Genomic DNA, 13,256 nt, shown 5'->3' with positions numbered 1-13,256 from the left:
TGACCTGCCCGGGTGGTTCCCCGCCATTGTTAGTCACATAAACGTCTTGCGAACAACGAGGCCAAGATTTGCCAATGTGAGCTCAGAGTGAGTGTGCCCTAGTCTACACCAGCTTCTCCCCGCTTAGGTCGGTGCTGGCTGAGGACAGAAGGATAACCTAGGCTGTGTGCGAGGAGGCAGAGGACAGGGGTGCCGCCAGTCGTCCATTGGTCCCCAGCTGGTAGGAGAAGACCAGAAAGAACCACAAAGCAGGAAAGGATGAGCCTCACTGCCCTAACCTTTTTCTGAGCTATCGGGTTAGGAGATCAGAAAAGGGGCCTAGAAAGGACTTCTGGGAACAGCCGGGGTGCTTTTTGTCAGCCCGGGCCCCTCTGGAACGCAGGCTTCCTTGAGTCTTCGGGAATCAGCGTTCCATGTCCTCATCTAATCCGTACAGGCTCCCACTGTGAGCAGAGAACTTCAGTGTGAGGACACATGTCTGGACACACGTGTGTACACGCTGTGACACTGCAGGTGGGCACAGTAAAGAAACTGCCGATGTGACCAACCCATTGGATGGTTCAGGTTTTTGTTGTGACTAAGAGGCAGCAGAGTGGCCGTGGCCATCGGGGAAGCACCAAGCCAGTGGCCTCTGTATCAAGAATGACAGAGACAAGCCAGCCTGAGACCCTCCGTGGGCATGTCAGTGGCTTTGTTGGGGGCAGAGGTCATCAATCTCTGGCAGCCTCGCAGGGCAGCATCAGGCCTTGGCTGCTGGAACAGAAGGTCTGAGAGAGTTTTCTGTAGAGGCATAGAAAGGCTCTTTGCCCTGTGCTATGTGGTCCCATGCTTGAAGCGAGCTGCAGGGGAAGTCCATGGCTGCCCGTCTTCTTTGGAGACAGCCTCGGCTGCCGCCACCAGAAACTGGTATTTTGTCTATCCAGGGAGGCCTTTTTCATCAAACACATTAAATGCCATATTCAGCTCTCCCCAAGGATGGAGGGCCATCATCTAATCTATTAAGTATACCCGATTTGAAACAGACTGATTTTAGTTACTTGCTTCAGGCTTAACCCTGACAACTTATACAGAAGGCTAGAATTTGTCCCTGCAATTGAATTACATTTGTTCTTAGCGTGACTTAGCATACTTAGCATAGTTTGAAGCACATTTTAAAAAAACGATCATCAGTAAGGTGACCTATCACTAACTTGCATGTCTTAATTCTCTTTAATACTTTACAGCATTAATAAGATTTGGGATCTTGCAATTTTATCCCTGTTAAGTTTGAGCCTTAAAAATCTGGATTGGAGATCCTTTAGCATCATTAAAATAAAACTTTAAACCATAAATATGGTCTACAGAGAGACTTGGAACCATACTTTTAAACTGATCCTTTTGTATTTTTACAGACTATCACAGTCTTTTGTATGACTCAGTTTACCCAAATAGATAAAGCTTAACAAACTTAACAGTTTCTGCTAGCCTGAATGGACCTTGAGAGTTTATAAACCTTAGTCATCAAACAGGTTGTTAGTAAGTTGTTAGTAAGTCCTATTTTTCATAAACAAGAATTGAGTATACACACACACACACACACATATATCTATATATCTATATATCTGTAGCAAATTAAGATTACCTATGAGCTGGGTGCATTGGCACATGCCTATAATCCCAGCACTTAAGGAGGCAGAGGCAGGTGGATCTCTGTGAGTTCAAGGCTAGCTTGGTCTACAAAGCAAGTCCAAGACAGCCAGGGCTACACAGAGAAACCCTGTCTTGAAAAACAAAACAAAACAAAACTTTACCTGTAGATTTTTTAACTGTCAACACTTTTGTTACAAGTTTTTTTTTTTAATGATTTATTTATTTTATGTATGTTGGTGCTCTATCTGTATGTACACATGCTTGCCAGAAGAGGGCACCAGATCACATTATAGATGGTTGTAAGCCACCATGTGGTTGCTGGGACTTGAACTCAGGACCCCTGGAAGAACAGTCAAGTGCTCTTAACCTCTGAACCATCTCTCCAGCCCTTGTTACAAGTTTTAAGTTAACTTTTTTGTTGTTGTTGTTGTTACAGATTCTTTTTTAAAAGCACACTTAATGGATTTATAAATCCTGAGATAGAGAAAGTTTAAACAAGGGTCTTAAGAGTTTGGGTTTTTGTTTTGTTTTTAAATAGAGAGTGAAGAAGGCTTAGAGATGGATTTTTTGAGATGGGAGAGTAGAGAGGGCTTAGAGATAAAAGATTTTAAGCTGGGCATGGTGGGACATGCCTTTAATCCCAGCACTCAGGAGACAGAGGCAGGCAGATCTGTGAGTTCGAGGCCAGCCTGGTCTACACAGTAAGCTCCAGGACAGCCAGGGCTACACAGAAAAGCCCTGCCTCAAATAAATAAATAAATAAAAGAATGAGTAAATGGATAAAAAGAATATGGGGATCATTTCCTGATGCAGTGGCAGAAGTTGTTAGGATTTAACGCACAGACAAGTGGCCACATCAGCAGGAGTAAGAGCCCACAGCAAAGCCGATGATGAAGGGCAGGAGCCCATAATGTGCAGGTTCTGTGTGCAGGGATCCCTTTGCTTTAAAAAAATAAAAAATAAAAAATAAATAATTGTTTTTGAGACAGGGGCTCACTATGTAGTCCCGGATGCTGGAATTACAGAGATTCCCCCGTCTCTGCCTCCTGGGGGCTAGGATTTAAAAAGGCTGTCCTGTCAAGTCCAGCTCCAAGGGGATCTATTCAGGCCTGTTTTGAGCATGTGTCTGGTGGCTTCCAGGCTGTCTCTAGGGCAAGGTCGCAGGGCCATGGGCAGACCCAAGAGCAAAGGCCTGTCTTGGGCTGGGTCTCAGCCTCTCTCAGCCCCCTCAGAGACCCCTGGGAGCCCTTGGGAACTCTTCTGGCTCGGCTCCTTGCCAGATCTTTCAGCCCTGCCTCTGTAGCTCTCTCCATTTGCATGAGGCTCCTTACTTCCCTGTGGAAGTCATCATGAAAGAGGAGCTGTGGAGCTTGAAGAGTTCAGGGGAGCAACAGATTTATGTGTTGGCTATGGAGTGGCAAAACATAGGACACAGAGGAAGAGAAGAAAAAATGCCCTATTGATGCCCCTGAGTCAGTTCCTCAGAAACGGGAAATTGACCTTTAAACTCTGATGAGGAAGCTGGGCATAGCAGCTCATATCTTTAACCCCAGCACTTGGGAAGCAGAGGCAGGTGGGTTCCTGTGAGTTCAAGGCCTGGTCTACAAAGATAATTCCAGGACAGCTAAGACAATGTAGAGAGACCCTGTCTCAAAACAAAACACAACAGAGCAGAACAACACAGACAGCAACTACAACAAAAGAATAAAATAAAAAAATTAAGCATAATCAAATAAACTAATTAATATAAAAAAATAAAATTTTAATTAAAAAAATTAAGCATGATGGGAGCATAGCTCCTCCACCCCCCGACCCCCCACCCCCGTGAAGGTCCACAGAAGCCAAATGCCCAGGGAGATGGTTCTATGGCGCCTACCTGGCTCCTGGCTGTGGGAAAAGAAGGTCAACACCGCTCAGAAGAGAATGCCTTCCATCATGCCCTGCACCTCTGGTTAACCCGCCCACACCTATGGCAGGGTGTGAAGATGCTCTCTCGCTGAGATCTCAGCAGGACAGGGCTGTCACCCTCTGCCATGGGAGTGCCCTTAGCGGGGACAGTGCCGAGGAGACCCCAGAAGATGCGAGAGGCAAAGTGACATCGCTCCTTGCCCTAATTTTCTCTTCCTGCTGTCCATACCAGTCCCCCTGGCATCCTCAGCCACCCCCCCTCCCCTGCTCCCTGAGCTGGATTAGCAGTAACTGTCAGCATTTGTATAGCTCGTCGGGCCTCAGAAACAGGAAAGAGGCCCCCTAAAGAGGGGCTAGAGAGAATATGTAGCCCATGTGTGTGTGGGGGGGGAGGTTACCCTTCTAGAATCTGGCTCTTTCTTTTTTTTTTTTTTTTTTTACATGTTTTGCACACGTTTGTCTGTACACCGCTTCTGTGCCTGGTCCCTATGAAAATGAGAAGAGGGCATCAGATTTCTTGGTGCTGGAGTTACAGGTGATTGTGAGCTCTCATGTGGGTGCTGGGAACCAAACCTGGGTTCTCTGCAAAAGCATTAACCTGAGCCATCTCTCCAGCCCCATATGTCCTTTCTTTCCCAGGGATAAAGTTTAGCTCAGTCTCCTCCGCCTGCCACTGCCAGGCTGGGAAAGGTCCTGGGGAAAGTCCAGGCATGGCATGAGGGTGAGCAAAAGCAAGCAGACAGTAGCATTCCTGTGAGAAGAGAAATCCTCTCAAGGAGCCGCCTTTGCTGCTGTATCTAAGGAATCCTTGAAGCGGAGGGCAATCTGTTTCTTTGGCCATTTGGATGGGCACCTACGCAAAGTCCTAGAGAGGCCTGCTTAGGACCTGAGTCATAGCCCCTGTGTCGGGGGCCTCGGAGTCTGTAGAGGGACACCCAAACACCTAATTCTCAGCACAGATTTCTTACTCCGTAGGCACGAGCAAGGGTGGGGTTGCCTCCGGATAGGACACAGGCAGCAGCAGGTGTTTCTGCACAAGTGGTTTTCAAGGAGGAAAGGGGGAGGGAGGTCTGCGTGCACGGGTGAGTTGTAAGTCCTGATTGGACAGGTTAGCCAAGTAATGAATTTTAATTGCTGGACCTTGGTGTTTGGTTTCAGGAACAGACCTTGGGGGGCTAGCTTTAGGAATGTAATCTAATTGCTTGGAAGGGGAGAGGACACCATGTTTGCCATACTTGGGACTGTTAGAGAGCCCTTCGCCCTGTCTCTGTCCCACCTCTGATCATGAAGGGATCTTTGCTGGTGCACAGTGAGCCTGGAGCTGGCAGCCTGCGGAGGAAGCCAGCAATCAACCTACGACAATAAACCAGTTCTGAGTGACAAGGGCCGAGGGCCAGGAGAGAGACACGAATTTGGTGAGTTCAGAGGAGAGAAAGGTCACACTTCCTGGGTTTCCCCAGAGCAAGCCAGGCCGAGTTGGCTGTGGCTGGTGGCCGGTCAGCTCGGGGGAGGGGTTGGCCGTGACACTCTGAAGTGTGGCAAAGACAGAAGCCCCAGGGGGATGTGAGTGCCTCTGCCTGACTTGCAGCTGCCTACACAGAATTATGCCATCCATTTAAAGGCAATTTTCAAGTTAAAATGTTGTCAGGAGGTTGTCACGGCTTTGACGTCTCTTTTTTGCTCCTTTCAAACCACCCACACTTCGTAGTTGGGGTGGAAATGGGAGCGAGTGGGATAGGACTTAGTTTAGAGTCAGAGATTCTTGCTGTTGTTAGAGGGGGATGACTTGAGTTTTCTCTTCAGAAAGAGCCCAGGACCATGGCTGCTCTGCTGCCTTCAGGATTTGTAGGACAAACTAGAGAGACCTGTGGTTACTCCATGTTATCCTCAGGGGTTCATCTGGCTCTTCCCTTCTGTGTCATGTGGAAATGCCAGATAAACCCAGTGCTGGATTCCATCCTCTCGCTGTGCTCTGATGAGGCCTCAGGGGAGAGTCGGGTTCACAGGGACTTCTTGACTGCGAGCTGGTCACTGCTGAACAGAGGAAGAAGTGTGGAAGTGCTGGGAAAGGCATCCGTGACATCAGTTTCCAGAATTATTGTTATTATTATTATTATTATTACAACAGCCAATCAACTGGTTAACAGCTCCAGCGTCCTGGGCATCACAGGGGAAAGGAGGCTAGGAGGGGAGAAGAAAATAGGGAGAAAGCAGGGAACTGCTGGGCGGTTTCTACATTTTGTCCACGGCCCATCTTTCAGCCACTACTAGATGAAGGAATATGATGAGTTTAAGTTACATCTGGACAGTTCTGGTCACTGAGCGGAGGCTAGCCCCAGGCTCAGCGTTTCCCAGCAAGGATCCCTGAGTGGTTACAGTGGGACAGAGGCATGAATTGTGGCTCAGGTCCTAACCAGCCCTCCCTCGGATTTGCTGGTAGCTAGGTACCACTCCAGGTGAACAGATGACAGAGGCAAAGGACGCTCATTACAGGTCACTTCCTGCTTTCAACCCTACACCTTTCCCATCTGTCAGCAAAGGTCTAGAAAATAGATTGCACGATTGTATGTGCAGGAAGGGTGAATGTAGAAAGGATGCAGCAAATATCTGGACTAGAAATCCAAATCCAGAATAACCTCAGCAGACTGGACAGCTATAACTGATCGGGGATCCGTGGAAGCCCCGCCCAGGTTTGGAAAGGTATTCAAGTGGGGGGAAGGAGGGGGGTTAATTCCACAGCCGGTTTGTCGGCCCAGTTCAGCACTGGATAGCTCCAGGAGGCCAACCTGGGGGAAAAGTATCCATAGCTTCTAACTGTGCCCTCACCCCATCAAACGGGCTGCTCCCAGGCCAAGAGGATTGTGGGGTGATCAAGGCAGAAAGGGTCTGGGAATGGAAAGTGGTGGAGAAGACCTGAGAGGGCTACAAGAGCAGGTGAAGGAGAGATCTGATTCTCTACTGTAGACAAAAAGGAACCCCGAAGCCTCATGCACCCGGGCCTGAAATCCATCCTTGCAGGGATGCTCCAAGAGAGCCAGCTGTTTAGAGGGAGCAGCGCAATGCTCTGTTGGGTCAGCACGAGTCGCTAAGCAGATTTTGCCACCTGTAAATGTTTTCATTACATTGGTCCATTTACTGTGTGTAGGGCATGGTTGTTGAGGGGACAAGCTGCAGACGTCAGTTCTGTCCTTTGACCACACGGCACCTGGAGATTGAAGTCAGGTAGTCGGGCTTGGCCGGAGTGCCCCCAGCCACTGAGCCATCTTGCCGAGCCAGCTTCCAGCCTGTACAAAGTGGGCTGTTCTCACGCGGTGACTGGCAGAGGGTTCCCACGGCCTCTTCCATCCCGCTGCCATGCTTCACTTCCCCAAGGCTGCTACTAAGGTTCTTATCGCCCCCAATCCAATTTGTCGAATCTGCTGACTCTCCCCAGACACCTCCAGCATCTGTTCCATTTGCTCTACCCCTGGGTAAACTATTTCTCCAATGAAATGGTCTTCTCTGAGTCCCCATCATCTCTACACATGTGGGTAAAATCGCTTCCCAGGGTGACATATAAACCATATAAATCTCACTTCTTAAGGCCCCAGTGACAGACCAAGGAATGATTCCACCAAAATTCACTCTGGGGGAATCAGAAGTTTATCCGGCTTCCTTACGGAGCTTACGTGAGGGATTTCTTCCTGGGGTGTGGGCGCTCCTGCTTTCACCAGGTAGCACCTGAAACTCCTTTACCCAGCAGGGATGAGGGCTTCCACACCCTCCATATGGAGTCCTTTCTGGCCTATATAGGAATACTTTCCCTGGGGATACATGCAATTAAGGCAGAGTTGTATTCAGCAGGTGGTAAGGAACAGCTGGATGCTCACATAAAGGTCTCGTGACCCTTCCAACCCTCCATGATGGGCTGACAATAGTCAACAAGCCCAGCTGAGGCCATTTATTTGCAAGAGGGCACAGCTGAATCCCCCGAGATGACGGATGCTCGGCTTGGAGGCGAGACATTCACGGCAACTGATCTCTCCCTGTCTAGATCTCTATCTTTCCGCCGCGTTCAACCAGATCAGTCTTTCTAAAGCTTCTGTTGGGTGCTGGCAAGTTTGGCAACACTTGACACAAGCCAGGGTTATTTTGGAAGAAGAAGAAGAAACCTCAACCGAGAAAATGCTCCCACCAGATTGGGACTGTAGGCAAACCTCTTGTACGTTTCATTGATTGATGCATGAGGGACCCAGATCCCTGTGAGTGGGCCCAGCTCTAGGCTGGTGGTCCTGGGCCCTATAAAGAAAGCAGGCTGAACAGACCATTGGGAGCAAGTTCATAAGACCAGCTCCGAGGCCTCTGCTTCAGCTCCTGCCTCCAGGTTCCTGCCTTGTTTGAGTTCCCGCCCTGACTTCCTTCAGTGATGAACTGTGGCCTGGAAAGGTAAGAAATAACCCTGTCCCCTCTCAAGTGTTTCATCACAGCAATAATAACCCCACGATAAGCCATGGCTCTTGTTTGCTGGAAAGGACGTTGTCAGTATTGATGTGTCTCCGACCAATTTTTCTTGGGCATGGGCATTTTCTATAGGTTGACTCTAAAGCGTTGTTCGTGATATTTTCAGAGGTTCAGGAAACTTTAAGAAGACACACTGGGGAAAGTCAGTCCCAGGAGATACACCCTGTCCCCATTCCTCATTCCCCACCATCCCCTGCTTCCTGTCCCCCATAAGGTGAAGAACAGTCTCTGTTACGTGTTTCCACTGACATTTTGCTCTGCCCAGTTGTACATGAATCGACCCCTCTAAAACCATGAGCGAAATGGGGTAGAATGGGCATGAGAAAGGACTTAAAAATCTCTGCTGAAAGCACGTCTCTTTGCCTCGGGTCTCCTTTTGCACTCGTACCTGACACATGTACCGGAAATTTGTTCCCTGCTGGCAGCATGGCTTCGGCCACTGAACTACAACTTAGCTCCTGGCTAATGCACTGCTTTTCATGCTCTATGTTCCTAATTAGCCCATGTGTTCACCTCGAAACTCCAGCGTCTTGGAGCCTGCAGTAGGGCTAGTATCCCGTCCATCCTAGGGGCAACCCCAGCGAGCGCTTGATGAGACTCAGTGCACACATGCACGCACGCAAGCACGAGGTGAGAAAGCAGAAAGCACAGCCATGGTGTCAAGAGGTCTCTGCTGCTATCAACTGGTCATGTGACTGTGGTTTTGAGAGGGGCGTGATGAAGCAGAAGGAGGGACTTGTGTGTGCCCCTAATGACTTGGGGGTGTTGATTCAGGACTGGGTGAGGAGATAGTAAGGGAGGCTACGAGAAGCCCCGGGAGAGAACAGGGAGACGGGGGAGCTAAAAGCTCGGAGGAAGGAAGGACATGCTGGGCTAATGGGATAATTGGATAATCCTCAGAGCTAGGGGCTGCCAGGCTGGGGCCAGCTGTTAGCAGCAGACACAGATAGCACAAGCAAAAGTGGGTGCTGGTACAGGAAGCAGCTTGCTGAGAGGTATGGGGGAGGGGGCAGAGGGAAACTGAAGCCCTGAGAGGACAGGCCCTTAGGGAGCTTATACTCTGAGCCTGTTCACTAAGGTGACAGGGACCCTGAATCCCTTTCTGTACCAGAGGCTTAATACTGGCCTCTGCCCCGGCCACCAAAGATTTGTAGACACCATGAGGCCCCATGCCTGCCCATTGGGGATTACTCCAGATGGGGCTTCTGTTTGACACATTCGTGAAAATCTTGCTGGACTGTTGTGAAACAGTGATTTTGGATCCTTGGTTCAGGGAGTCTCTCTGTTTCAGGTGTGTACTGGGTTTGTGTCGGGCACAGAACAAAACACAGTTTGGAGATGTGGGAGTCATCAACCTGGCATCTAGTCTTGGCTTTGCCTGGTCAAATAGTTTGTGCTGTAAGCTCTGTGGACCTCAGTTAGTCTATCCATATGACGGGGATGATAAAATGGTCCCTTCCTGCAGAGCTTCTGGTTGGAGACAACATGAGATTATGAACGGGACCATTATGAAACGTACAAGTATTTTGTCAGATATTTTGGTCTCTAATCTGTAACTTTTCTATTTTAAAAGGTTGTGTTGTGTTCTAGGAGTCTTGGTTTCTTTTGTAAACGATGATAGTAGACTGGATAGCATTGCTATTAGCCTAGGCTGGCCTGTGCTCCTTCTCCAGCACGTCTACCTGCATGCCGCCATGATGATAATGGACCAAGCAAGCCCCAGTTAAATGTTTTCCTTTATAAGAGTTACCATGGTCATGGTCTTTCTTCACAGCAATAAAACACAGACTAAGACACACACACACACACACACACACACACACACACACACACCTTTCTTTAAAACTGGTTGTTTCCTCTCATAGCTTTCTGAAAAACATGTAAAAAATATATGAAATTGTCACAATTGCAAGTCTTCTCTTTGTAGTGAAGAGCTTGTGCACCCTTACAGTCAGCACACACCAAAGCCCCAACACACAGTTGGGTACGAAAAAGAAAGTGCGTATTCTTAAGAAAGGAAGTAACGTGCTGCAATGTGCAGCTGAGTTTACTGTCTTTAGAGGAAAACCAAAACCCTTTTCTTCAGAGTATTATAGGTACTAAGAAGCTTTGGTCAAGGATGTTGGCTGTAAGGTCAGTGTGAAACCTCAACAGCGTTCCTGTACACCAGTGAAAACTAGCATTAGAAGTAACTCAAAGCAACAATAGCGTTAGGGATAAAGAAGAGACTAAATTAACAAATGCGCACAGCGCAGACATAAGGCTTGATTGACAGACAGCTCAGTGGTAGGCTCTACAGACCATGGGTTCACACACTATCCCCACAGAGAAAAGATCTCAGATAAATACATGTGCTGTGCTTATGGGTGTGAAGACATGATGGTGTAAAATTGGCCGTTCTCTCCAAGTCTCTAGATCAGCAAAGAAAAGATCAAATAAATTCCGTATTGTGCCTACAGGTGTGAGGATGTGTTTGACAATATGAGATTCTTTCCAAGCTGTAGATCAGTTGCAAGCTCTTAAAATTACTAGTAGGGATTTTTCACGAAACCCGGCAACTCGTATTTTGAAGATTCATTTAGATTTAAAAAAGAAAACAAAAAACCAGTCAGTGTTGGTGGCACATGCCTTCAGTTACAGCACTCAGGAGGCAGAAGCAGGCCTGAGTTGAAAGCGAGCCTAGTCTACAGGATGAGCTAGGGTGAGCTCCAGGACACCACACAGAGAAGTCCTCAATCAATCAATCAATCAATCAATCAATGGGTTAGGAAGGGCCAGAAGAAAATCCTTTCCTTTGGAAAGAGGTGAAGATTTGCTTTAATGGTTATTGAAACCAAAGTGAAAGTCGGTGTAGCAAGCTGAGCAGGAACAGGCAACAGAAGATCGACTCCAACAGGACAACTGGAAGCAGAGCTGCCTACCTACCCATAAGAATACAGTGTGTGGGAGAGGGCCACCTGCCTGTGAGAATGCGGGGTGCTGCAGAGATCCATCCTCCCTTGGGGAATGCAGGGTATGATAGACGGCCATCTTCCTGCAGGAATGTGGCATGCAGAAGTGGGCTGGACATGGCCAGGGCCATTAGCAAGAAAGGGGGAGTAGCAGGAGGTTAGAGCATGGAGCAAACACAGTGAGAGGTGTCGGAACGGAGCGTAGAGAGGATATAGCAAGGCTAGGAGGCTGTAAGGAGAATGAGTAGCTGGGTGACTGGGGAAAGCCCATGAGCTGGAGGAAGTTTTAGAGCAGGAGAGGGGGGAAGAGGGGCTAGGATGCTGATGTGAAATGTGCCACAGGGACTCACAATGCCAGCGTGAGCTCTGGTCTGCTGGTAGGTACCGCAGGTGGCCATGTGTCCAGAGGTGGGGGAAATGACTCCCCTTGGTAGAGGAGAAGCAGCTTCCCAAGTTCCTGAGAAATGCCGGCCTTTATCTAACAGCTGGAGGTCCTCCCATAGTCCAGCGGAGCTTAACTGAGATATTTGGACTGACGTTTGGAATTTGGGGAGTTGGAGTTTCCTCTGGATCTGACGGCATCCAGCTTTCTGGTTAACCACTACAGCTGGATGCCTCTGTTGGCAAAATCTCTTCCCTGTGCTCTGCCACTGGTTTCCCTATGTCTCTCCTGAGTTCTGTGCTGTCTCCCGCCCCCAATTCCCATCTACCAGATACACTTAAGCAATCCTGCTGCTCAAGGTCTGTTCGGAGCACAAGGTGGGAACTGTGTTTGACCTACATTTTAATGAATTCTGGCCTGAGCCCGATGGACAGCCTGTGTCTGCTCCCTCACCTAGCTGCTGAGTGCCAAGCAGGCCCTCTTGCTTACAGAAGACTCTCTGATGGGCCTCTTGCTACAGAGTACTGGGATATTTTCATTCGTCTTCCTCTCCTAGGCTCTGCACGGTCAAGCTGACCAGAGGGAAACAATGGTAAACTTGGCCATGGGTCACACAGGACAGTGGAGAGAGGAACAATGGGTGGGAATGTGCGGACGCTGGACTGTTTGGGCCTCTGCTTCCGGGCCTGACTTCTCCCTTAGACTAAAGGGTTCACACCAGGTCCCCTCAGAGGGACAGAGTGGTGGCCTGAGGACCCCTAGGCAGGGGCAGGGTTGGGGCTAAGAGAGGCTTTGAAGTTGAACAGTTTCTGCTCCCTCTCTTCTTTCATTTTTTTTTTTTTTTTTTTGTTGAGAAACACTTCCTGTTTTCCTTCTTCACGGGGCTATCAGGAGTAGGCTGGAGGGAGCCGACCAAGGTGCCTCTCGAACACACCTGGTCTTCGGCCCCCCCGCCCCCACCCGGGGCACTTGGATCACTGCCAGCCTGGGCTGTGGCCCGACAGTCTAGGGTAATCTGTGAGGGGCCTCCTTTCACCTGCTGTAGGCACGTAAGGACTGACTGCCCAAGATCAGTCGTCTAGAGTGACCTTTTATCTACACGGGATTGTTTTTGTCTGCCAAATAGAGCAGGAGGAAGGAAGGTCAGCGAATTCTTTTCTTAGCTCCCAAATGGCTAACTTTTCAGGAAACCGAAATTCTGAATGGACTGGAGGCCTTTCAATTCATTCTGCCTTTGTGAGGATGGGGCCAGTCCTAAGGAAACAGTATGCAAAGGTGTGCTTTTCCAGGCTTGGGGACATATGCAAAGGTGTGCCCCCGGGGTTAGGGACATGTGTGAAAGCATGCTCCAGGCTTAGAGACAAGCTCTCCAAACACTGTTCTTATTTGGAGACCGCTTATTACGACTTTTTGTTTGCTTTACTTCTGGACACAGGACAGACGCATGCTTCTGTCTTCTCTAAAATCAACTGAAAGCCATACAAAATCTCCAGAGCACATTTCTACAGTCGCAGCGGGAGCCTGGGAGTGTGGCCCAGGGGCTCAGTGCTGGCGAAGCCTGCCTGAGGGCCGGGGTCAGTTCTCCAACATGGCACAGGCAGCAGCAGAATACCCCCCAGCAGTCTCTGCCACTGAGGGCTGTGGTCCCCAAAGCCGTGTGGAGGAAAGTAGGCAGTATGTAGACGAGAAGGAACGTGGAGGGTGATGGTGACCTCCTACCTGGACAGTCAAGCGTGGACTCCAGAACACCCCTAATGGGAACATGAAAAAATGTGATTTGAGTCCATTTGAGTCCAGCGAATGGAACTGAATGCATTGTGACAGAAGGGAGACCGGTGGTTGCCTGGGCAGGGCTGGGGATGGCCAGAGAGTAAAATTACAGAGGG

The sequence above is a fragment of the Meriones unguiculatus genome, chromosome 16 (assembly GCF_030254825.1).
Source record: "Meriones unguiculatus strain TT.TT164.6M chromosome 16, Bangor_MerUng_6.1, whole genome shotgun sequence".
Lineage (NCBI taxonomy): Eukaryota > Metazoa > Chordata > Mammalia > Rodentia > Muridae > Meriones > Meriones unguiculatus.
Note: the sequence above shows the minus strand (reverse complement) of the source record.